This window comes from Neolamprologus brichardi, chromosome 9 (genome assembly GCF_056152115.1).
Source record: "Neolamprologus brichardi isolate AB-2024 chromosome 9, ASM5615211v1, whole genome shotgun sequence".
NCBI classification, from domain to species: Eukaryota; Metazoa; Chordata; class Actinopteri; order Cichliformes; family Cichlidae; genus Neolamprologus; species Neolamprologus brichardi.
In genome coordinates this window covers 14,021,768-14,047,102 of record NC_142112.1, presented here as the reverse complement: position 1 = coordinate 14,047,102, position 25,335 = coordinate 14,021,768, and the positions used below count along the sequence as shown (strand labels likewise).

The 25,335-nt window shown below is 42.4% G+C and overlaps 1 pseudogene across 1 annotated transcript in view; it reads right to left on the bottom strand.

Annotated features, from left to right (window-relative positions):
• The window catches only part of LOC148101224 (leukocyte elastase inhibitor-like), a 32,789-nt pseudogene extending 15,268 nt beyond the window's left edge, over nucleotides 1-17,521 (bottom strand). The window contains exons 1-2 of the transcript XR_015719607.1: nucleotides 17,482-17,521; nucleotides 17,011-17,186 (exon numbers count right to left, since the gene is read on the bottom strand). The product of XR_015719607.1 is annotated as a leukocyte elastase inhibitor-like (transcript). The remainder of the gene's footprint in view (nucleotides 1-17,010; nucleotides 17,187-17,481) is intronic.
• Between the last annotated feature and the right edge of the window lie 7,814 nt (nucleotides 17,522-25,335).

The following is a 25,335-nucleotide window of genomic DNA, read 5'->3' as shown; positions in this document are numbered from 1 at the left end:
CAGCAACAGGCTTGGAGGCGCTGGCGAGTGGGCTGCAGAGGGTCAACTGGGAATATTCTGCAGCGGGGTGGCGAGATTCGCAGCTGGGGATGGGCAGAAGTACGCCGGATATCGGCGTGGGGCGAGACACCTGACGCGCGCTTGGGCCTAGGACAGGTGTCTGCAACCTTTTACACCCAAAGAGCCACTTGGACCCGGTTTCCACGCAAAAGAAAACACTGGGAGCCGCAAATACTCTTTGAAATCTAAAATGAAGATGACACTGTATATATTGTTTTTTACCTTTATGCTTTGTGTGAACAACTAAAGTAAGTAAGTAAAGTTTATTTATTAAGCGCTTTTCACAGACAGGCAGTCACAAAGCGCTGTACACAAATATTAAAATAAACAATACAATCAATAGACATTATACACAATGTAAAAGATTAAATGTAAATAATGTAAAGAATATAAAATACGTAGATCAACAAAAGGTTTGTTTGAACAGAAAAGTTTTTAACTGCTTTTTAAAAGAATCCACAGAGCAAATAAGGTGTGTTGCTTATGAAATCCATGAAGTGCTACAGAGAAAATTACATTTTATTTACGTAATTAACACATTTTGAACTCTTAAAGAAATATAACAAAAGGAAAGCTGAACTAAAATGATCCATGTAGCAAACAAAAACTGTTGTGAACCGCCACCCTTATATCGCCTTTGGGCTTTTGGAGCCTTGACCTGACTTTTAAAAAATAATTGGAAAAAAGCACTATGCTGCTAAAATATGAAAAATAGATATTTGCAAAATTCTGCCTAAATATGTATTTTACCTGGTTAATGTGTGTGGCGGGGCGTGGTCTGCAGCGCCGCTGCAGGGGAGGCGGACGCACCTGAGCGGCACCCGCAATCACGCCTCGCCACCTTAAAGTCTGTGCTCTCTCTGCTGTTGTGTTGTCGGGCTGTGAGCTGAAAAGCTACAGCCGGCTGTATGCGTACAGCTACCGTGTGTGAAAAGTGGTCAATAAAGAGATGCTGGTCTGCCGTGATATGTTTACAATAAGATTTATGGTCCCGAACATACGGTGGCCCTGAGAGGCCAAAAGCGCTGCAAAAAGAAAAACACTTGCAAAAAGAAAAAGCGCTGCAAAAAGAAAAACACTTGCAAAAAGAAAAAGCGCTGCAAAAAGAAAAACACTTGCAAAAAGAAAAAGCGCTGCAAAAAGAAAAACACTTGCAAAAAGAAAAAGCGCTGCAAAAAGAAAAACACTTGCAAAAAGAAAAAGCGCTGCAAAAAGAAAAACACTTGCAAAAAGAAAAAGCGCTGCAAAAAGAAAAACACTTGCAAAAAGAAAAACACTTGCAAAAAGAAAAAGCGCTGCAAAAAGAAAAACACTTGCAAAAAGAAAAAGCGCTGCAAAAAGAAAAACACTTGCAAAAAGAAAAAGCGCTGCAAAAAGAAAAACACTTGCAAAAAGAAAAAGCGCTGCAAAAAGAAAAACACTTGCAAAAAGAAAAAGCGCTGCAAAAAGAAAAACACTTGCAAAAAGAAAAGCGCTGCAAAAGCACACACAACACAACGGAAATAGGAAAAAACACAACGGAAATGTTTCTGGGGAGACAATAACCGGACGGACCAGTTGACCAAAACATGCTAACAAGTGCACTGGGACTGGGAGACACTTCAACGAAGTGGAAGCAGAGCGGCCAAAGAGTAAACTTCCAAAAGTAAGTTCTGAATATTATGTCACTTATTTATGTGCAAATGTTTAATAACGAGGAGCATTAAAACATTACTGTTGGCCACATGCCGGCAAAGTTATGTGACATTAGCGATGTTTGTACTTTCAGCGTTTACTTTGTTTTAAAGTCTTTACTTTATACGCCGTTAGATAGTCGACCTTAATCTTACAGAGAATCTGATGATTTTGTGGATAATTAAAATCAGTCATATATCCACAAACACAACAGGCTGAAAGTCAGTGATGCTGCTCGGTTTGCAGTCCTGAATATCACGGCACAAGCAGGATTCACTGCACTGTTAATGTTAATTATGTCATATTGCTGCCTCTGTTCGGTGGTGTTGAGCCAAACGGACTTTAACGTGTGTTTGAACGAGCTGACGGTTCACTCATTGTAGCGACTTCCACAGTCGCTAGAGCCCGGGGATGGAGCCCGCCTATTTGCCTGACGCGCTGTCAACTTTAGCAATAATGCGAGAGGTGGAATTGTTTGCTTGTTTATTAAAGTGTTTACAGAGTAATGTCATCTCAAGATTTGGACTCTTACAACGTCACAGGCTCTAATGTAACAAGACGAAACATGTTGTGCAGCGGTCAACAAAAACTACGGCTACCCAGCCCTCCTCTCTGTCAAAATCAAAACCAGTGAATGACAGACTGACAACGCCCTCTTAATGTCGCCGCTAGCACCCACGTGACTCCCATTACACATCACCATAGCAACCAAACAAATGAAAACCCAGTGATCATCAAAAAATTCAATACATTTAATTATGGTTCCTACACTCATTAAGCTGAAAGAAAGATGCTTTAATCACAGCAGTCACACATGTGTCCACTGTACCAGCTGGGAACTCTTCTTGTTTAGCACTCGTAATAACACTAAATCCTCCTGTTTGTAGCAGTGTGTACACCTGAGACTGTCACCTGTCTGTCTGTCCTGCACTCTGTCTCTGTTTCTTTCTCTCTGATTGTGGAATAAAAGTATGAACATGTATTTATAAGTTACACTTGTGTTTGAATCCTGCAGCTTATCACACATTTGATTTCCATGTGTGACGACTGCAAGTGTCCAGAGTGAGGACAGACTGAGGGACCCACTGCTGCACATCATCTGTGAGGCTTTGCACCCCTGATGATCCACCAGGACTCAGCAGTGTGTGAGGAAGAGGAGGAGGAAGAGCCAGCAGCAGCTGACAGATGGAGAGAATAGACAGACTGTTCCCTGTTTGTGAAGGACTGCTAGGAAAGTTTAACATAACTGTACTGAATCAGTCTTATTAGGTAATGTTCAAATAATGTTATCATCCAGTGTTTTCAGTGTGGGAGAAAGTACTCAGGGCCTTCAAGTTACACACTATGAAAGGCAGCAACAAGTTTAATATTCAGAAACCTAAAGTATGTATCAGCAGCTGAATGGAGCTAAAAATAATTGTTTGTTTCAGTTCTATGAAGCTTTGAGTATTTTGGATCAGTAGCACTGCTGTGTTTGTTGCATCATATCGCTGTAATTGTTTATATGCTTTATATATTCTGAGGTAAGTTGATCTATAGTGTTACATCATATTCTATAAGGATGTTATGTGTTTGTAGACTTTCTGCCCAGTTTGACCCATTTAGCAGAAGTCAGCCCTTTTAAGGCTCTGATATCTATTCTGTATGACTTAAAGCAGTTATGACATGGTCTGATTTTCTCACCCAATAAAGGAATATTTAATATATCAGTCTACTCTTGATTCTATCAGAAACAGTTATCACAGCTCGTACATTTGCTTCTTCCACACATATATGTAAGCATTGAGCCAAATTTAGTAATAATGCCAACATATTAAAAGAACAATATTTGTCTCTTATATATAATACATCTATATATACACTGTCACAGATACTTGTCTTTAAGTGAAGATTTAAGGTGATAGGAAATATAAATAAATGCAACTTGAATCTTTACTGAAGCTCAGTGTTTGACACAGAGTTCACTCACATGTGCTGTACCAGTGTACCTGCATATGTGATGTGACAATAGAAGTGATTTGATTTGAGAGTTCAAACTCACTGCTGTAATAACTGATAATGATTAATATAATAACTATAATATTGGCCATCTCATATTTACACTGACTTTAGTCTCATGAACAACATTAGCTAATTGTTATTTACTAGCTAATCTTAAATGACTGTTCAGTACAGATATGAAGCCCAACAATCATGTTTTACAGTCCTGTGGTCTCAGCCTCAGATACTTATTAAATCACACAAAGCTCGTGTAGAAACAAACAAACGAACAAAATATGTTCTCCTTCATTTCTGTCAACCACACGTTTCCCGCTATCATGGTTGCTAGGCAACCTGGGCAGCGCAACGGAGGCTAGACCGCCCCATTTCACAAGCCTCACACTTCCGGCCTTAGCGGTCTTTGAGTACGCGGCCCTTGAGGACCGTTGAGGCTGCGTACTTTAAGGCTGCAGACCCTGAATTGGGATACAGCAATTCAGGGACTGTTTCCCAATTCAGGGTCTGAAATGGGACGGTCTAGCCTCCGTTGCGCTGCCCAGGTTGCCTAGCAACCATGATAGCGGGAAACGTGTGGTTGACAGAAATGAAGGAGAACATATTTTGTTCGTTTGTTTGTTTCTACACGAGCTTTGTGTGATTTAATAAGTATCTGAGGCTGAGACCACAGGACTGTAAAACATGATTGTTGGGCTTCATATCTGTACTGAACAGTCATTTAAGATTAGCTAGTAAATAACAATTAGCTAATGTTGTTCATGAGACTAAAGTCAGTGTAAATATGAGATGGCCAATATTATAGTTATTATATTAATCATTATCAGTTATTACAGCAGTGAGTTTGAACTCTCAAATCAAATCACTTCTATTGTCACATCACATATGCAGGTACACTGGTACAGCACATGTGAGTGAACTCTGTGTCAAACACTGAGCTTCAGTAAAGATTCAAGTTGCATTTATTTATATTTCCAATCACCTTAAATCTTCACTTAAAGACAAGTATCTGTGACAGTGTATATATAGATGTATTATATATAAGAGACAAATATTGTTCTTTTAATATGTTGGCATTATTACTAAATTTGGCTCAATGCTTACATATATGTGTGGAAGAAGCAAATGTACGAGCTGTGATAACTGTTTCTGATAGAATGAAGAGTAGACTGATATATTAAATATTCCTTTATTGGGTGAGAAAATCAGACCATGTCATAACTGCTTTAAGTCATACAGAATAGATATCAGAGCCTTAAAAGGGCTGACTTCTGCTAAATGGGTCAAACTGGGCAGAAAGTCTACAAACACATAACATCCTTATAGAATATGATGTAACACTATAGATCAACTTACCTCAGAATATATAAAGCATATAAACAATTACAGCGATATGATGCAACAAACACAGCAGTAATACTAATCCAAAATACTCAAAGCTTCATAGAACTGAAACAAACAATTATTTTTAGCTCCATTCAGCTGCTGATACATACTTTAGGTTTCTGAATATTAAACTTGTTGCTGCCTTTCATAGTGTGTAACTTGAAGGCCCTGAGTACTTTCTCCCACACTGAAAACACTGGATGATAACATTATTTGAACATTACCTAATAAGACTGATTCAGTACAGTTATGTTAAACTTTCCTAGCAGTCCTTCACAAACAGGGAACAGTCTGTCTATTCTCTCCATCTGTCAGCTGCTGCTGGCTCTTCCTCCTCCTCTTCCTCACACACTGCTGAGTCCTGGTGGATCATCAGGGGTGCAAAGCCTCACAGATGATGTGCAGCAGTGGGTCCCTCAGTCTGTCCTCACTCTGGACACTTGCAGTCGTCACACATGGAAATCAAATGTGTGATAAGCTGCAGGATTCAAACACAAGTGTAACTTATAAATACATGTTCATACTTTTATTCCACAATCAGAGAGAAAGAAACAGAGACAGAGTGCAGGACAGACAGACAGGTGACAGTCTCAGGTGTACACACTGCTACAAACAGGAGGATTTAGTGTTATTACGAGTGCTGAACAAGAAGAGTTCCCAGCTGGTACAGTGGACACATGTGTGACTGCTGTGATTAAAGCATCTTTCTTTCAGCTTAATGAGTGTAGGAACCATAATTAAATGTATTGAATTTTTTGATGATCACTGGGTTTTCATTTGTTTGGTTGCTATGGTGATGTGTAATGGGAGTCACGTGGGTGCTAGCGGCGACATTAAGAGGGCGTTGTCAGTCTGTCATTCACTGGTTTTGATTTTGACAGAGAGGAGGGCTGGGTAGTGTTACGAAATCAGTTTTACCCCTGTTCTTTTATTCGTCGAAACTTCCAGAGACGGCACCGGAACTCAGTAGTCATTTTCACAAAACTTTTATTTATCTTTATTCATCTTCATTTAAGCATGCACTTCTAGAAGGGAAGACGAGGCCGGTGTGTCCCTCTGCAAAATCTTCACCCCTTTGTTAGTTACAGCCAGCTTTATAGAGGTGTCCCCATCATAAAACCCCCTACGGTGTGCTGCAAACTCTGTGTCTGTGTCTATGTGAGTGCTCGTGCGTGACTGTGTACGCATACCTGTGTGTATGTGTGTGCACGTAAGTGAGTGTGCGTGACAGTTAAAACACTGTGGGTGTAGGTGACTCCCTAGAGGTCATAAAAAACCCATTTCCCTTCCAGACCACCGTTATCCAGGTCAAATGTTGAGACCCCCACCCAAACATTCTCTGGGGAATTTCCTCTCAGGATTAACTCCTCTCTGTTTTACTTTCACAGTTCAACTGGGGAGGGTCTCCTATAGTCTGCTCCTAAATTCAGGACACCATCAGGCCTTTATTACATTGAGGGCAGTGTCAGTGTCTCTACAATAATTCTACATTCTATGTTAACACATTTCTAAACTCTAAAATAAGCTAAACATTTCTACAAGTCCCCCTTTTTATCTGCCCTATGGCAGATAAAACTACACTAAATCTTTCACCATAATGTTTTCATACTGTGACTCCCCATTTCCCAAAAGTGGCATCATGATGAGTCTTACGAACAAGGCTCTGATACAAGGCACACTAACACTGCAATAAAAACAAACAAAGAAACCATAATTGACATAATGAAACCTTTTCATTGCCCAAAGACAGAGGTCATCCACGCTTCCAACGGGTTATCCAATCCTGAATGCTCATACATTGTGGTGGACAACGTCTTTAGGCCTTCCAGAGCTCGGGTCACAGAGCCATCGGGGGACTGTGTTATTTGGAATAAAAGTACAATACATATCCCCAAATATCGCGCAAACGCCCCCTTTTTCTCCCAACAACATATCTAACGCCATCCGATTTTGTACTGCCATTAAAGATGTTGGACCCAATTGTTCAGCAAGCCCTTGCATTTAATAACAGCGCAAAGATCAAATATATACGAGATTGTGGACCCTTTAACGTAGTCCAACTCTATACCGCCATAATAATCAAAACACTCATCTGATTTACCTGTTTCACTACGTTTGGTTCGCTTCACCGTGGCCTGTGATGGTGGAGTCGCTGGAATGGACTCAGATCTGTCTCTGGGCAATTCACTTTTTAAAAAAAATCACAGTTACAATTACAACAGTCACACCTAACACTACCGTTTCTCTCCAATTCCCCCTCAACCAGCCTAGAGAAGTTGACATGAATTAAATGTAGATGAAAGGCTCGTCTGTTTACATCTCTACCTCACAGAAGGCTTCTCTGCAGAGCATCAAATCTGCATGGCAAAGTGACACACTTTAGGTGATCTTCATCCTTGGGAAAAGTGGTGTCAACTATTTCCCAGCCTCCTAGTATTTGTGCTTCACACAGAAACACAATTCCATCGCTGGACTTCCTCTGCACTGTCACTTTTGGAGCTTGGCACGCTCTCTCCATCCCTCGAGTTGTCACGTCCAACGCTGCTGAAGATTTAAGGCAGAGCACGTCGTACACCTTAGTTGTCTTCCTCAATGTCAACGATGAATCTCTCATTTTATTTAAAATCTTTCTGTGGGAAGTCTCCTCTTGATCTCCTGGAAGCTCAGTAGCACAGCTCTCTGTGTGATGTCTGCTGTGCTGAAGATGATCTCTGATTCTCCTGAAGCCTCTCTCCTGGCCTCAGCTCCCATCTTGTGGACGATCCTCTCAGCCACTCCTTCTCGTCATGGCACCTCACGACATCTACAGATTAAAAAATAACACTCCTCTCCCCACATGGCTTCCACCATGTGTCAACTCCCCAATGAGACATGTACAAGAATGTTGCACATTCTCTCTAAAACAATCTCCAGGGTTTCCCACTTGGAGCAGCCATACTCCAACCTGTAACCCTGTGTAAAAACATTAATCAGCAGTTACATGTTCAGCTTATTTAACTCCCAGCTCCACCTGGAGTCTGCATCCCGGAAGACAAATCTGTTAAATCAAACTTCACATTTGCAACCAACTGTAGATCATAAGAGTGATAAAGCATTCAGCATAAAAGACAAGTATCATGTGCAGGTTTTCTCCAATCATTAAATCACTATTATTACCATAATTTGTCCCAAATCATGAATCATCCCAATTTATTCCACAATTTAATCTGTGACTTCCCTTAAACAATGTCACTCCACCCATTTTATCACTATGAGCTCAGTAGTGGCCAGCTAATGAGCTCATATTCAACTATTCCATAAACACTGCATCTTATTTGTTTCCTCATGTCACTTGTCTGTTTTCTGCTGAATGCTCTACATACACTCTTAGAAAAAACAAACATTAGGAGCACACATAGACAATCCTGGTGGTCAGGCGCAGGTCGATAGGTTCCAGAGGTGCTGTAAAAGGTCATAAAATTAAGCCTGCTGTAAAAGGAATGACACTGGTTTCAACACAGGAAATTTCTCACGTTATTCACATCGTCAAAGTAACCTTCAACATTTTCCCAACAACACAGTGTAACAGCATCATCAATCCTGTAGTAGAGAAACAAACATCAACCAATTGTTCTGTTATAAATCACATGAAGAACTGTAATGCTGTAGAAAAGAAAATGCAAATGTTAGCGCTGCGCAGATGTATACACACTTTCTCACAGTAACTTCTGTGAGCAACACAAGCCCATGAATAACACACCCCTGGTAGATTCACAAACACAGAAAGTGGCATTTACAAGTTAAAACGGTACAGCCAAAGCTCACGCAACCTCAGATGTTGCTGTCATCTTTCTGCTCCTGTAAAAAGAAACACATAAATTCATCCACCCTTTTGTCCTGTCTAGGTGGAGGTTAACTTTGAGTCGTGGTCAAGTCTTGTCAGCTTTTACCAGTCAGTCAGTTTGTTTTTATTTCCATTCATTCATTCATTCATCCATTCTTTCTTTCTTTGCTGATAGTGGAAACCATCGCCGCATTTGATTTCCACCCTCAGCAAAATGACGTCATTTCAAAAAGAAAAAGAAGAACTTTAGATCGGATTACCCCGCTGAATCCTTTTTAGGCAGGGACTCTCATTTTCTAATTGTCCCAAATAAGTGGCTTTCTCCTGAGCCCATTTTAATGTGGAGAAACTCACTTGCAACAATTTTCTCGACAACGTGTAGCGCTTTTAATTCCCGACGTGCAGATCTGCTTAAAGAAAAGAAATTCACAAACAAAAATCAGTGCACTGTTCAAAAATAAAAATAAAATGAAAAATAACAGACAAAACTGAAAAACTAAAGTAAATAAAAAATACAGAAGCCCGGTCTTAGGACTTGTCACAGAATATTCTTTTTCTTATAGGTGAGAAAACACCAAATCTAAAACTTGGTGCCATGGTAAAACCTTCCCCATACTTCAGAAACAAAAACAAAACAAAAACAAAAAATCTGCTAGTTTCACTCTTTTAAACTCTGGCTGCAGGATTCTGTTCACCCCTGCTATCTTCTTCCCCAAAATAATACTGATTAAGTCGTCTATGTATCACTTCTCAACCCACTCAATAAACCAGACAGGATGATGGTAACAGTATTGTCTACTTAAAATTGTGTTTGATCCTAATGAGCTTCATTACGTGTGTGTGTGTGTGTGTGTGTGTGTGTGTGTGTGTTAGTCGGGTTAATACATTTTCTATTTCTATGTATCCTTTTATGTACCTTCCCCCTTTTTTCTGAAACAAAAACTCTGTTCACTCCAAATTTTGTTTCAGAAACATCTAAATGAAAAACTCTGTCATAGTCAGGCACAGCAAAACCCCAAATGCTTGCAGGTTACCATCGGCAACCACGCTGTGTGTTGTTAACCCCTTCTAAAAATACCCTCTTTGGATGTGTGCGACTTTGTGTATGATTTTGTGTTATCTCTAGTGCATATCATGTGCATGTGTGGTGTAACCTTTCCATTTTTTCTAACAGTACTCTTGCATACCTCAGTGCTTGTCTTCCTCCCCCTTTTGTGGTGGTCTGGACACTGTGTCAATCCTCCACTTCCAGGCAGTCGTCTGTCCCCCCTGGATTCCTTAACCCAATTTGATTCCCCAAACTAAAACAGCAGCCTCAGTCCTCTTCTGCTCCTTTCTCTCCGTTCTTCTCTCCCACTTTTCTGTCCAATGGCAGTCAGTTCTTTTCAGCTTTGTCCCGTGTATCTCTTTGTCCCACTGTCTCTTTCATTGCCATCTCGCTCCAAACATGGCAAATGTCAAACTCAGACAGTCTTCTCAAAAGTCCTTCACACACAGTGAGGTTGCAGCTTGCTGGAAACGCATCTCCATCCATCCAATCTAGATGGTGGATCTTCTCTTTCTGATGCCGTTTGCCCATAGTGCTGCTGGACCTCTCTGCTCAGAACTCCGGTATTGTCTCTTTGGACTGCTGTCCACTGTTGATGTTCAAGGCTGTGCTTCTGGAACTGCACTCGGTGTCTTCAGGGAGAGATTAGCTTCCTTAGAGCTTGCTTGTTCAGGATGAGGACGGGAAGCTGCAAAACAATTCAGCCAAAAATTCTGGCTGGGTGTTTCTATTTTATTTTATTTTTCTAATGATTTTAACCTATAATTTTCTTCCGACTGCTGCCCATGGAGAATTGATCCAGGTCCGTTCCCCACCTGTAATCGACAGACTGAGAGACTTTCATTATTCAGTGTGACTGCAGATGTTTTAATCACTCCTAAAGCAACACATGTCTACTTATTTTGTTTTGAACTCTACTGACTTTAAACCCCAAAAATGAAATTTTTATTTGATCTTAACCGCAAACACAAAAAATCTTCTTGATGTTGTTGTTAATTCTTTTCATCCACAACACTCCAAATTATGTTTTCTTTTGTGTCCAGCAGGGGAAGAAGGTGACCTGTAGTGTCACTGCTTCCCCCAGTTGGAGACAATTTCCCTACTCACACTTCCACACTTTTTACTTTCTTTGTTTTCATCATTTTCTTTCTCTTTTTTTTTTTTTTTTTTTTTACCTCATTGTTTTACACCCACACATTAACCTGTTAACTCACTCCTCCAACCTCATTTTCCTTTCACCCCAACAGCTCTCATACAGTCAGCAATCAAATTCTCCATTCATCCTTGAATACTTGGTCAGCTTTAAATGTCACTGTTAATTTTATCAATTTATTTATCATTACTTTGACGCTAATCCACTTTTAATTTGCTTTATTTACTTTAGTTCATTTTCTCCTATTTGATCACTATAATTTCTTGACTATTATTGTTTCACAGAAAATCAACTAATCTACTTTGTCTTCCTATTTGTCATCAAAGAATTCACACACACACTCACAGGCTGGTCACTCGCCCCCACCTTTTCTTTCTCTCTCTCACACACACGCACATTTTACTCCTCGTTCGTTCCACCTGTGAACCCGCCCCTCGAGGCTGGCTCACACACACTTCATTCAAACTTTCTGCGAGACACTTCTGCTGATTCAGGACAACGCCCTAATCAGAACAAAGAGCGGGTGCCGTCCGCTCTTATACACCTCAACCTAACTAGGACAATTAGGCTCACCATCTTCAGATCGCGCCACATTTGCCTCACGAATTATTCAAACTGCGCCACGGACTGGATACCGCAGTTTCTCTTCCCCATAAAAAATAAAACCAAATTAAACCCCCCAATTGACTTCACAGTTTGCAACAATTCGCGACACGGCCTCCTGCCGCAATTTCTGCACACCACAAACACACACTTTTAGACACAAATTATTTTTGTTACTTTAATTGACTCCCGTACTTCAGACGAGACGCCGACTCTAACGGCGCTTTCACACACACTACACCGTCCTCCTTCTGCATCAGGCACTGTTCAACTCAGCTCGGAATCTAACCGGCGAAAGCAACCGATCCTGCTTTTATGCATACTTCAGACTGTGACAGGGACCTCTCCCCGACTTAGTTATTTAAGGAGCCACGAATCCCCAGGTCACCACCCTGGATCTCCTGCCCTCACAGGTCCTAGCCCCGCGTCCGAGACTAGGTGGGGTAACCAAACCCGTGACACACGCAGCCCTCAGCTGGCGACGAGGCCTTAAACCCCGCTTTCTAACTAATAGTAACACACGTTTCCTGCTTTAACGCACGGAGGACGGATCACACACCGCCACTTTTTTTCCTAATAACTAAGACGGATGAAACACCGATTCTACTAATCCGTAACAAACGTCTCCTGCTTTAACGCACTGAGATGTTCTTACGGGGCGCTAAACATCAACTTGGAGTTCTTAGAAAAGTCTCTTGCTTTAGTCGCTCACAGTACGCTAAACATCAACTTGGAGTTCTTACAAAAGTCTCTTGCTTTAACGCACTGAGACGGACGCTAGCCGCCTTTTTTTTCTACTGAGTGAATTTACACTGCGATACGTTCAACTTAGCGAACAGATAATTTAGGCTTTAAACAATATGCACGGTTCGAAAATAAACAGGTCGTGCTTACCTTTTAATCATGTGAGCTAGCTCTCTGTTCGCCTCGTTTCACGATCTCAGCTCTGCCAATTCATCCTCTCTGGGCCTCGAGCGAATCCCAGGGTTTCGGCACCAAAACTGTTACGAAATCAGTTTTACCCCTGTTCTTTTATTCGTCGAAACTTCCAGAGACGGCACCGGAACTCAGTAGTCATTTTCACAAAACTTTTATTTATCTTTATTCATCTTCATTTAAGCATGCACTTCTAGAAGGGAAGACGAGGCCGGTGTGTCCCTCTGCAAAATCTTCACCCCTTTGTTAGTTACAGCCAGCTTTATAGAGGTGTCCCCATCATAAAACCCCCTACGGTGTGCTGCAAACTCTGTGTCTGTGTCTATGTGAGTGCTCGTGCGTGACTGTGTACGCATACCTGTGTGTATGTGTGTGCACGTAAGTGAGTGTGCGTGACAGTTAAAACACTGTGGGTGTAGGTGACTCCCTAGAGGTCATAAAAAACCCATTTCCCTTCCAGACCACCGTTATCCAGGTCAAATGTTGAGACCCCCACCCAAACATTCTCTGGGGAATTTCCTCTCAGGATTAACTCCTCTCTGTTTTACTTTCACAGTTCAACTGGGGAGGGTCTCCTATAGTCTGCTCCTAAATTCAGGACACCATCAGGCCTTTATTACATTGAGGGCAGTGTCAGTGTCTCTACAATAATTCTACATTCTATGTTAACACATTTCTAAACTCTAAAATAAGCTAAACATTTCTACAGTAGCCGTAGTTTTTGTTGACCGCTGCACAACATGTTTCGTCTTGTTACATTAGAGCCTGTGACGTTGTAAGAGTCCAAATCTTGAGATGACATTACTCTGTAAACACTTTAATAAACAAGCAAACAATTCCACCTCTCGCATTATTGCTAAAGTTGACAGCGCGTCAGGCAAATAGGCGGGCTCCATCCCCGGGCTCTAGCGACTGTGGAAGTCGCTACAATGAGTGAACCGTCAGCTCGTTCAAACACACGTTAAAGTCCGTTTGGCTCAACACCACCGAACAGAGGCAGCAATATGACATAATTAACATTAACAGTGCAGTGAATCCTGCTTGTGCCGTGATATTCAGGACTGCAAACCGAGCAGCATCACTGACTTTCAGCCTGTTGTGTTTGTGGATATATGACTGATTTTAATTATCCACAAAATCATCAGATTCTCTGTAAGATTAAGGTCGACTATCTAACGGCGTATAAAGTAAAGACTTTAAAACAAAGTAAACGCTGAAAGTACAAACATCGCTAATGTCACATAACTTTGCCGGCATGTGGCCAACAGTAATGTTTTAATGCTCCTCGTTATTAAACATTTGCACATAAATAAGTGACATAATATTCAGAACTTACTTTTGGAAGTTTACTCTTTGGCCGCTCTGCTTCCACTTCGTTGAAGTGTCTCCCAGTCCCAGTGCACTTGTTAGCATGTTTTGGTCAACTGGTCCGTCCGGTTATTGTCTCCCCAGAAACATTTCCGTTGTGTTTTTTCCTATTTCCGTTGTGTTGTGTGTGCTTTTGCAGCGCTTTTCTTTTTGCAAGTGTTTTTCTTTTTGCAGCGCTTTTTCTTTTTGCAAGTGTTTTTCTTTTTGCAGCGCTTTTTCTTTTTGCAAGTGTTTTTCTTTTTGCAGCGCTTTTTCTTTTTGCAAGTGTTTTTCTTTTTGCAGCGCTTTTTCTTTTTGCAAGTGTTTTTCTTTTTGCAGCGCTTTTTCTTTTTGCAAGTGTTTTTCTTTTTGCAAGTGTTTTTCTTTTTGCAGCGCTTTTTCTTTTTGCAAGTGTTTTTCTTTTTGCAGCGCTTTTTCTTTTTGCAAGTGTTTTTCTTTTTGCAGCGCTTTTTCTTTTTGCAAGTGTTTTTCTTTTTGCAGCGCTTTTTCTTTTTGCAAGTGTTTTTCTTTTTGCAGCGCTTTTGGCCTCTCAGGGCCACCGTACGAACATCTGCGCACAGCGTCTGCAAATCGGGGCTTTCATCTTTACGCAGGACTGTAAGCTGTCATCTGTGAGGCGTGAGCAGTGTTTGTTTTTAACATAGTTCACAGTGGAGAATAGCTGCTGACATAATGTGGATCCGAAGATCCATAACTGGCCTACCTGGGGTTGAAAGTCTCGATAAATTTTATAAATGCGCTGTTTCGGCGGGTATACCGGCTTCCGCCAGTGTGACGCTTATTTTGAGGGATGAAAAAATAATAGAATATAATTTTATTTTTATATTTCAAAATCACAATAATCTTCCAATTTAGAACTACAAGTTAAAAAAAGAACTAAACACAAATAAAATACACTTCAGCTAAATACTTCTAATTTATTTTCCCAAACCACCCGGAGCCGCAAAATAAAGACTAAAGAGCCGCATGCGGCTCCAGAGCCGCATGTTGCCGACCCCTGGCCTAGGATAACAGCGGGCGGAGTTCTGCCCTCGCCCAGCTAATATTTAAAAGGCGTCCTGGTGAGACCTGGTGGAGATAGGCCGACGTGAGGACGCCGCTGTCTCTGCTATTTTAACGGACTTTTGGTTTTAGGTTTAGTGCTTGTCGGGGCCTGGAGCCTGGGGCTCGCTCGGGCATGCCCTCGGCCTCTCGGCGAGTTTTGATCTCCTCCATACCTGCTTCATGCCCTGGAGGACGGGGCTGTGGCTCCCCACACCCTCTAGCAGATCGTTACATGAAGGAACCTTTTAAATACAAGCGCGCTCACGCTCACAGGTGTACACACGGGTGCTCACACACACAAACTACACCCTTTTTGGCTCCTACCTCAAAGCACACTGTGCGCTGTCGATCCTACGTGCTGCACGATAATATTCAATATGTAGTATTTACTGTTATATTCACAAACAACATCATGATGATGATGTTGTTTATTATATTGCTCTCTTTCTTTGCTTGTTTTCTTTTTGCTTTCTCAACAGGTGATCCAGGTGATTGATATATGTATTTTGTCTGTTTGTTTTGTTGGTTTTTGTTTTTTGCCCTTTATCACCATTCCTCTTCTCCGCTGTTTTTCTTTCCCTCTTTCTTTCTCCCTTTTCTTTCCCCCAGTCATGTCTGTCCCGTGTGTAGCAAGTGAAAATAAAATAAACAATAAAAACAAAGGTGAATCGAATAGACCAATACGGCAAGGCTGGGATGGTCCATTTGGTAAAGTAAATCCGTTGGGCATCTTTCTTTGCCTTTAGACAATAACTCTGATGGCAAAAGAACCAAACTGGACAGGCGGGGGGAAAAAAAAGTTTTAGGTTTTAGTAGACTTTTTATAGTAATACTTTATATTACCCTTTTATTCTATTTTAATGTAATTGTTGTCCCTGGTCAAGGTATTTTACTGTGTTTTATGTGCGAAATAAATTATATTTTTTAAAGTTTCCCATTATTTCCAGCTCCAATACTGCTCTTCCCATTTATGAAGGGTTCCCCTTTTTAAAGTAGAACCTGTATTAAACCGTGCTCACTTTACATTAGCACATGGTTGGAGAAAAGCGGCCAGGTTCAAGTTTGACCTGTGGCCATTTGCTGCATCTCTCTCTCACTCCACTATCCAATAACAGGCACAATTAACAAAAGAAAGAACTTACTGTGTCAAAGCCTAAAGGAGACACAGAAATAACTTTAGTTTCTTGAGAAACAAATGTGAAATTAATTTTATTGATTGACAAGCTTTTCTTAGTGTGTGTTCCCCTCTCCTAACCTCTGTGTAGTAACAGCATGTAACTGTAACTTCCTTTTAAAACTTTCTGAGTCTGTGAAAATAAAAAAAAACAACTGTGAGCCGTATTCAAGCTCACTTTGTGTCTTCATTATCAGGCTGGTCTCTACATGACTGTGGTAACTGAGCTCCCTACAGATGAACAGACAAAGACTGTATCCACACAGTGGAGCTGTTATTATTTTGTGTATTTCTCAAAGCTAGTAGGAAGACTGTTTGTGCAGCATTGATCCCGTTGGAAAGATTTGAACTTTCTGTTAATAAATCTCAGAAAACTGGTTTGGTTTCAGTCTCAGTTTATTTTTCCACATTACTCTGGAGTTACTTTCTCGTTTAGGTTGTCATGTTGACTTGAGTTTAGCTTATTTGACCTCTTTTAAGGGTCCAACATTATCACTTTTGTATGACTTACTGTGCCCTCATGTCTAACCAGCTCAGTCCCTCACATTAGGTTTCAGACTATAATAATATCACACTGATACACTGGAGACAAGTCAGGGTCATTTATACGGTTATAATGGTCACAGTGGTTTCCAGCAGCTGCCCAGATTAACACCAGAGCATCCTGCATGTGTTAAATGAGTACCACTACAATAACTATTCTGCACTATAATTTTAGTGTTAGTGTGTGAGCATGTGTACTGTACCTCTGACATCTGTGTGGCTGTGTTGCCTCTGGCCCCCAGCATCACCATAGCCAGGGCTGAAGAGATGCTGAACGGGGAGAAAAAGATGTTTCCCGTCTTGTTGTTGTTGCTCAGCTGTTTGAGCAAAGTCAGGGAGAAGGAAGTGTTGTCCTTGGGCAGAGATTTTGCCATTGTTTCTGGTACAAAGAAGGGGGGCAGAGAGTTGTTTAATGCACCGAGCAAGATTAATTAAATCTACCTGAGCTTCACTTTACCTAAAAACTACAAAACAACAAAAACTACGGCAGCTGTTATTCAGGGTTTTTGTTTAAAACGACATCCTTCATGGTGTGTGTGCAGATTTAGTCACAAAGCTCCCAGAGAAGTCAGTGAGTTATAAACAGCTGAAAGGGTTAGCATTACTCTTTGAGTGCACATGGAAAAAATCTACAATAGGATTACAGAAAAACTGAATAAAGTTACATGACTTACCGACTTGCACTTTTCTTTCGTCTTCAGATGGTGAGGAATCTTTTTGGCTTCAGCTTGAAGTGTTGTTTTTGCTGTTTTTTTTTTTTTTTTTACCCAGGATGGGGGGGGGGGGCCTGTGACCTAAATGTCTTTGAGAAGTATTTCCCTTCTAGCTGGGATAGGCTCCAGTCTCTTCATGTTCAGCAGGGGAGTGGTTTGTATTGCTGCATGCTGCTACAAGCCCAAAACAGCATTAAGGGCAACTGCCAGTTGCTGGCACATTTTGTACTCACTAAAAACCTACCTGCAGACTTTTCATGTTTCTTTATGGGCACACAGACAAAATAAATAAAAGAATGCTTTCCATGGTTCAGTGTATTACTGCTAATCTTTGTGTTTTTTTTTTAAAAAAGATGGAGGTGATGATGGTGATGGAACCTATTAATATCACACTTCACCGAGTTCTTTGGATTCCTCAGAGGCACCCGATGGAAGACAAAACACTGCTCAGTAGACCATTTAACACTTTATTTCACTTTCACAATACTTCTAGAAGGGAGATGCGTCCTGCAAGACATGTTGCCGCAGATCTCAAAATGGTGAAGGGCACCTGACAGTTTTATTACCAGGCACCCTATTCTAATCTAAACAACAGCATTTCAGTAAGTTTCCCCTGCAAGATGGTTCCCTCTTATCTGCTACTCTACAGGCAAACATGAGCGAGAGTCTACAACTGAAGGACACCTATTCTAATGCCTTTATTATTCAGGGCTGTTGTAACAACCCTTTTGGGTTATAGCACCACTAGGGGGGGTAGCCCTACTATTGTAATAGCTGTGGGAGTCTCCTAGTGGGTGTGTGTTGTTAGCAGCAGCCATTCCATGCTGCTCGTGTTCCATTCTCAAAGAAAAACCGTACTGTTGTAACAAGCTGGCGCCGGCGATACCAATCTCCGCGCATGTATGCACGGACGAATACAGCCATGGACACCTGGCTAGACCTGGTAATGTTGCTGACAGCGAATAAAGGTCTGTTATTGGATTTAACCGACTGGCTTCGGGTTAGTCGGCTAACCCCCACACCACACGCTCGCTGGACCTGCTAGCCGCTCCTTCCTCGCCAGACTGCTGTTACACTGTGTCCACTTAACACTATACTATATGATTATATGGCCGTTTTCATTAATATGAGCTTAATATAAGGCAGTCTTACCAATAATGCTGTGAGGGAATTAAGGCACACAACAACAGCCACATGTTACCAGAATAGCTGTAAAAAAACAAAATAACATAATAAAACCCTTCCATTGCCCGAAAACAAAGGTCATCCACTCTCCAGACAGATTATTGACTCCCGAATGCTCGCGCATGGTGTTGGACAAAGTCTTCAGGCCCTCCAATGCTCTGGTCACGGATCTATCAGGGGCTGTATAATTAGGAATAAAAGTACAGCACATATCGCCAAACATTGCTCAAGTGCCCCCCTTCTCCGCCAACAACATGTCTAGTGCTATTCGATTCTGCACAGTCATAAGAGAGGTGGGTCCCAATTGCTCCGCAAATCCTCCTACAGCATCACGGGTTAAATTTGCCAGTCTAAGGACATTATAATGGACGTAATTAATACGGTCCACATTCCTATTTGGACTAATTGGGATATGCCCTGCAATCAAAGGCAAATTCTCAAACCCAGCCACAATTGGGTTAGCCAACTTATAGTCATCTGGCACTCCTCTGGGCACACCGATCTATTTACGTTGGTTAACCCGCAGAAAGGTAAAATAAGCTTGTCAAAAGCTTGTTCAAAACATGTTGTATATGTGTGCATGAGGGTGGGAATGCATGTTTGTGTCTGTGTGTGCCTGTTTTCCTGTGTTTATATGTCAGGTCAGGTCTTACACTCCACCTCTCTGGGAACTCCCAGGCCCTCCAAAGGCCTATCTCCCCTCACCACACTCCCTGCCGGTAACTGATGCCCTCAGGGGTCGGTGCGTTGGTGGTTGTTGGTGTCCGGGGCTGGGCGCTCAGGTATGTACCAGCTCACTCCCGGTGACTACTTGGCGGGGCCTGGTGCCTGTTGCTCGGTCAGGCCTCTTCCGGGGCAAAGGGGGCCCTTGGGCCTCCGGCCTCTGGGCCTGCGGCTCGGTTCACTCTGGCACAACTGGCTGCCGGCAGAGCCGGCGGGCATGCCACTGCAGCCCCCTCTGGCTTCTGCTCTGTGGCTATTGGGTGACCCCTCATCTGGGGCTCTTCTCAGCTCTTCCCAGGAGGGTGACACGGATGCCCCTCCGGTGGTCCTCCTTGGGCTCTCGCACTCTGGGGCCTCTGGATGTCTGGGGCCTGGATCTCCTCCATGCCTGCTTCATGCCCTGGGGGACAGGGCTATGGCTCTCTACATCCTCTAGCGCAGTGGTCCCCAACCTCTTTTGCGCCACGGACTGGTTTATGCCCGACAATATTTTCATGGACCGGCCTTTAAGGTGTCACAGATAAATAGAACAAAATAAAACTAGTACCGGTACCGAAAAAAAGAAAATTTATTCATAACACACGTGAAAAGACCAAGGAAAACCGAGTAAATGATAAAAACGATAACAAAATAACGCTGAAAATCGATAAAAACCCTGAAAACTATACATTTTACACCTGAGCCTCAACTCTCATGGCCCGGTACCAAACGACTCACGGACCGGTACAGGTCCGAGGCCCGGGGGTTGGGGACCGCCAACACCAGCAGACCATTACATGGGGAAACCTTTTGAATACAAGCGCGCTGATCCACACAGGTGTGCACACGGGTGTTCACTGTTTGTAGACTTAAATCACACCTTTCTTGGCTGCTACTTCCAAGCACATTGTGCGCTGTCGGTCCTGCTTGCTACACAACAACATTCAATATTTAGTATTTACTGCTGTTTACACTTAGCTAGATTAATGTGATGGTGTTGTGTTTAGTATGTTGCTCTGTTTTTTTGCTTGTTTTCACTTCTTTTGCTCTCAACAGGTGATCCAGGAGATTTTTTTCTCTTCTTTCTCTTTTTAAGTGCCCTTTCTCACTGTCCCTCTTCCCTTCTGTTTTTCTTTTCCTTCATCTTTCTTTCTCCCTTTCCTATCCCTCAGTCATGTCTGTCCCGTCTGTAACAACTGAAAATAAAATAAAATAAATAATAACAACAAAGGTTGATCAAATGGACCAATACGGCAAGGCCGTGATGATCCATTTGGCAAAGTAAATCCATTGGGTATTCTTGTTGGTCTTCAGACAACAATTCTGACGGCTTAAGAACGAAATAGGACAGGCAAAAAAAAAAACCATGTCTACATCTAGCTGTTAGCTGGGCAGTGCCGGGTTTACCCAGTTGCACCCTCTTTTCACCCACTAGTATTAACCGGGCCCCCAACTGTAGGCGCACAAGCCAGATGTTCCCCTTGGAATTCTCACAAAAAAACGATATTCTCCACAATAATAATACAAACCAAATCGTGCCCATGAGCCAATATATGTGTCCTTCTCCTGTGGGGTGTTCCCCCTGGCTGGAAAAATTTCTACATACCAGTCAGCTGGAATCTCGCCGGTGTCATGCTTGTGGCTGGAAGGTTCAGAAACAGTAAAGTTAAAACAGGTGTAATTCACTTTTCTCAGTGTGAAAGCTCCCACTACAGTTTTATTATCAATTGGGGGAAACAGACTGGCCAACAATGTGCAGTTGACCTCCGAAACCGCCTCTCTAGTTAGTCTAAAAATGCCCTTAAACCCCCAGCGGTCCTCTGGATACGGGGGTGCCGGTTTGGTGAACAAATGTGGTCTGGCCTCCGCACAGGCCACACAATCCGAAACATTTTGCTCTCAGGAATTTTGAATTAACCAATATAACCACACATTACTATCCCTATAGCCAGTCACCATCAGGGCTGGACTGGGACAAAAAATCAGCCCGGGCATTTTGACTATTGACCGGCCCACCAGGTATTATAGGAAAAACCATAAAGCTGTCACGGTCTGGCTAGCAGACTGTGGGGAGGTGGGGAAACAGGACCCAAACGCCGGACTCTTCCGTGCAACAGTGTTTATTTACAGAGTGGCGAAGTAAACAACAATAAATTCCCCAGTGTCCCAGACTCCCGTGTTGTGTCTTCTTCCCAGAAAAGTCCCAGTGTAGTGCTCTCTGCCCCAATGTCCCTGCACTCCCCGTGCTCACTGCTCCTTCTCGTCCCACACTCCTCCTGAGGGAAAACAATAGAGGCAGCCGTTACACACTTATCCCAGCAGGCATACACTCACACTTGACTGTGCTTGAAGACTGACGTGAAGTCAAACGCAATAATCCCACGCCAGTGGAAGCTCCATCGCTCTTCTAAATAGCTCCCCCGACGAGCCCAGATGAGGAGCAGGTGTGTAGCAAGGACTTAAGGTGTGGCCAGTCCTCAAGCTAAGCCACGCCCCCAGGCCTGAAGGTGCCTGTAACATGGCCACAGAAGAAAGGCAACACACACACATACCTGCCTACATACAGATGTGGACAGAGATAAGAGGCAGTGCAGACAACACACCAAATGATAATAATAATGACAATAATAATAATAATAATAATAACAACAACAGTCATAGTCCCCACTGCCCACGGACCCCGAGTCCCCAGAGCCAGGTCCGTGACAAACGCTTTTGAATGAAAACAAGTGCTGTTGTGACAGTGATGTACACTGTCTTGTTGGTATATATGTATCAATCTAATAAACTTAAACCTACACCATCATCCCTATTCTGGTATTCTAAACAGTACCCGAAACCCAAAGACTGCTTGGTCGAGTTAACCTCCTAAACTATCTACAACACATGGTGGAAACCTGAAATTAAGACAGAGAAGACTAGAGGTGAGACATGATCATTACTGAATATTAAAAATAATAAATGACAGATTTAGATATATTTTCATAAATTATTCATTTACCACATCAATAAACAGCATGGCAGGACAAAATATTTTTTTTAACATGGCAACCTTTAAAAAGTGAAAGGAGACAGAAAGACAGGTGAGAAAGAATAAAACTTAATTGAATTTTTGATGGCATTTTACACACAGTACTAGTACAGTATCTAGAAAATATGGGAAAATACTGGCATCATATACAATACTTACTTCTGAAGAAATTATGATGGGACCCTGAAAAAAAATTACTACGTGCAATAATGGATTTCTACGGAGCCCTGCAAGGGACATGGGAGAAAAAAATTACGATGAACTTTTGTGAGATCTCGCAAAACAAACTCCGGATCTCGCAAAACTTTTGCCTGGAAGAGTCCAAGCCACAAATTTCTCTTAGGTCAGCTCCTTCTCCAGCTGGGATGGAGTATGATCATCAAACAAGACAAACAATCTGCTGAAATAAGCAGCTCCATGGTCTTTTGGAGAACTCTTTCACTGCTGGAGCATTGTTGCTCTACACTCTGTTCATAAACACCAACAAACTGCAAACGTATGTCTCACCAGAGAAGTCACACTTTGTGTGATCAAAGGCGTCCACCATGCCCATGCTGCTCAGGACTGTGTTCAGGTCATACGTCTCCTCCAGTGTAAATCGAGGCAGCCTCACATCAATATAACATGTTTGCATCTGGCCTGGATGAGTCCAAGCCACAAATTTCTCGTAGGTCAGCTCCTTCTCCAGCTGGGATGGACACAATATCACTTATTAGAAATTATGTGTGTGTGTGTTGGGGATGTACAGAACTAATGCTATTGTCACTAGTTAGTATCAGATGTATACAGAAGTATTTTATTGGAATTCCATGTGAAAGACCAATACAAAGTGGTTTACACGTGAGAAGTGGAACGAAAATCAGACATGATTCCAAACATTTTTTACAGATAAATACCTGCAAAGTGGGGTGTGCGTAATTATTCAGCCCCCTGAGTCAATACTTTGTAGAACCACCTTTTGCTGCAATTACAGCTGCTAATAACTCATGAAAGAATAAAGTTACGTTTAAACCAAGCACACCATTTTTTTTCTTGTGACATTACCAATAAGTTTGATGTGTCACATGGCCCTCTTCCTATTGGAAAAACAAAAGTTGTATCCAAGATGGCCGACTTCTAATTGGCCACCATGGTCACCACCCATCTTGAGGAGTTTGCCCCCTCACATATACTAATGTGCCACAAACAGGACTTCAATATATCCAACCATTCCCATGTTATTACGGTGTTTCCATATAAATGGCCCACCGTGAATTTTAAAACAATCTTTGATTTGTCTCTGCCTTGTTTTGTAAGGAGCTTGAAGTCAACTGGGACTTCGAATGGTTGGGAGGAAGTGCTCTGGGGTGTGTTTGGTGGGGGGTGCGCATCTTGTTTGTGAAGAAGCTTCAGCATTTAGGGGGAAGTTTGGGTGTTCTCTTTGTTTTTTATGTTGTACTGTTCTGTACACTGACTTTCTGTGCTTCTCACCGGTCAGCTTAATAATATTAATATTTCCCCTTGTGGGACTAATAAAGGTATATCAAATCAAATCAAAATCAAATCAAATAACCAACAAGCAGGTCACTCGTTTAAGTTCTGAACCAGCCTATTAAAAGGAGCAAGGTCCTCCATCATTTGCAATTTTTGGGCACCCACATTGTGTTTTTACAAGAAACACACCTAAAAATTTCAGATCATTTTAGACTTTGTAAGGGGTGGGTAGGCCAACTGTATCACTCTACATTTAAATCCAAAGCTTGTGGTGCTGCCATTTTAATACACAAATCAGTGAAATTTGTTTCCTCTAATGTTATAGCAGACCAGAATGGTAGATACATTATTGTGGGTCGTAGTATTTTGAACACTAAATTCATTTTTGCCAAGATCTATGCTCCCAATTGGGACGATCCAAATTCTTTTAGCACTTTTTTTTACTAAAATTCCTGACTTGTCTTCCCACTATTTGGTCCTTGGTGGTGATTTCAATTGTTGGCTCGGTCCGCTGGATCGATTCTCAAATAAGCCTAGTAGGCAATCAAACTCTTCCAAAATGATTAATATGTTGCTTCAAGAATTTTCTGTTATTGATGCCTGCCGTTTTCTCAACCCTACACATAGAGAGTACACCTTTTTCTCCCCAGTCCATCATACATACACTCGTATTGATTACTTTCTACTGGACAGTCGACTTACTTCACAGATTCGCTCTTGCTCTCATAATGCCATAGCTATTTCAGATCACACTCCATTGACTCTAGATTTGGCAGTGGGCCGAAGTTCTCCACCGGCTCCATGGCGGTTGAACACACGCTTGCTGTCAGATGATAAGTTCATCAGACCTGGGACGGTCTGCTTGCCTCCACCCCGGAGGGAAGGGTAACATCTCTTGGGTCTGGGTGCTGTTTCCCCCTCTGGGGGCGGGGGTACCTGGACCCGGGGTATAGAGTATGTTTGGGGAGTGTGATTGTGTGTACATGTCCATTTATGTTTATCCCTACGTTGGGTGAGTGCTGAGTGTTTGTATATGTGTGCATGAGGGTGGGAATGCATGTCTGTGTTTGTGTGTGCCTGTTTGCCTGTGTCTATATGTCAGATCGGGTCTTAGACTCCACCTCTCTGGGAACTCCCAGGCCCTCCAAAGTGTGGAGGCCTATCTCCCCTCACCACACTTCCTGCCGGTGACTGATGCCCTCAGGGGTCGGTGCATTGGTGGTTCTTGGTGTCCGGGGCTGGGCGCTCAGGTATGTACCAGCTCACTCCCGGTGGCTACTTGGCGGGGCCTGGTGCTTGTTGCTCGGTCGGGCCTCTTCCGGGGCGTGGGGGGCCCTCGGGCCTCCGGCCTCTGTGCCTGTGGCTCGGTTCACTCTGGCACAGCTGGCTGCTGGCGCAGCCGGCGGGCACGCCGGTGCAGCCCC